The sequence below is a fragment of the Mandrillus leucophaeus genome, unplaced genomic scaffold, assembly GCF_000951045.1.
Source record: "Mandrillus leucophaeus isolate KB7577 unplaced genomic scaffold, Mleu.le_1.0 Scaffold1018, whole genome shotgun sequence".
Lineage (NCBI taxonomy): Eukaryota > Metazoa > Chordata > Mammalia > Primates > Cercopithecidae > Mandrillus > Mandrillus leucophaeus.
In genome coordinates, this window is record NW_012098299.1 from 22248 (window position 1) to 23975 (window position 1728).

Below are 1728 nucleotides of genomic sequence, written 5' to 3' on the forward strand. Positions count from 1 at the left end.
AATACAAAATTAGCTGGGTCTGGTGGCACATGCCTGTAATACAAGCTACTTGGAAGGCTGACGCAGGAGAATCACTTAAACTCGGGAGGCAGAGGTTGCAGTGAGCCAAGATCGATTGCACCTTTGCACTCCAGCCTGGGCAACAAAAGCAAAACTCCATCTCAAAAAAAAAAAAAAGAAAAAATGTACACATCAATTGTATGTAAATTACACATACCTCAATAAAGCTTTAATAGTATGTATAGTATACAACAATTTGTGTAAAACAATCACAAATATAAATTATTTTATACACAGAGATTATCTCTGAAAAGATACATTAGAAAATGATGAATGTGCTGGATTTTGTAAGAGAGAACTAGGGGATTAGTAGGAGTGAAACTGATTGATTACAGATACCTACTGTATTGTTTGGATTATTTACCATATGTATGTTTTACCATTTGTTTGTTTGTTGTTTTTGAGACAGGGTCTCACTCTGTCACCCAGACTGGAGTGCAGTGATGCAATCTCGGCTCGTTGCAGCCTCCACCTTCTGGGTTCAAGTGATTCTCCTGCCTCAGCCTCCCGAATAGCTGGGATTACAGGCATGCACCACCACGTCCGGCTAATTTTTGTATTTTTAGTAGAGATGGGTTTCGCCATGTTGGCCAGGCTGGTCTCGAACTCCTGATCTCAAGTGATCCACCCACCCTGACCTCCCAAAGTGCTGGGATTACAGGCATGAGCCACCACCACACCGGCCTGTTTTACCTTTTTATAAAAACTGAAATAATTTCAAAACCTGCTTTAAGGGCCTTTTGAAGAAAGGACTAGGGTAAAGAACCATCACAAATGTTCTCAGTAGAAGATGGACCCTAAGAGTAGAAACCAATCCTTGAGCGCCAAACCAGCACCTGAGGAAGAGGTTCCTATTGTGCAGGTAAATGGAGAAGGTCTAAAGGACATCATGGCCAGACACAGTAAAAGCCCCAGCATATCCTAATACACCCAATCTGCTTGAGAAGCAAAATCTTTTGATGATCTCTCCCATGATAAGAGCTCGTAATGTTCCACGGACTGTGCTAAACTCTCTAGAAGGATGATTGTGTCACTGAATTCCACGTGAGATATGCATGTTACTATCTTCATGTTTCACATTAAAAAAGCAAGCCAGGCCAGGCGCAGTGGCTCACACCTGTAATCCCAGCACTTTGGGAGGCCGAGGCAGGCGGATCACTTGAAGTTAGGAAGGAGTTCGAGACCAGCCTGGCCAACATGGTGGAACTCTTTCTCTACTAAAAATAAAATAAAAAATTAACCGGGCGTGGTGGCAGGCACCTGTAATCCCAGCTACTCAGGAGGCTGAGGCAGGAGAATCGCTTAAACCCGGGAGGCAGAGGTTGCAGTGAACCAAGATCGTGCCACTGTACTCCAACCTCGGTGACAGAGTGAGGCTCCACCTCAAAAAAAAAAACCAAAAAAAAAAAAACCAAGACAGAGAAGAATAAATTAACTACTCAATTTCAGACAACTCTCAAGCAATAAAGTGGGGACATGAACCAAAGTCCTCTAACTCCAAAAATTCCATGCTACCATCTCTCGGATTTTTTCTCATGATACCCACAGAATGAAATAACCTTGGTGGTGGTGAAGGGGCTGAGAACCACTACTTGAAATCTACTAATAGGTCCAAGGGAAAAGATACATAATTTTTTTAAAGCCTAATAAGTAATGACATTTTCTTTT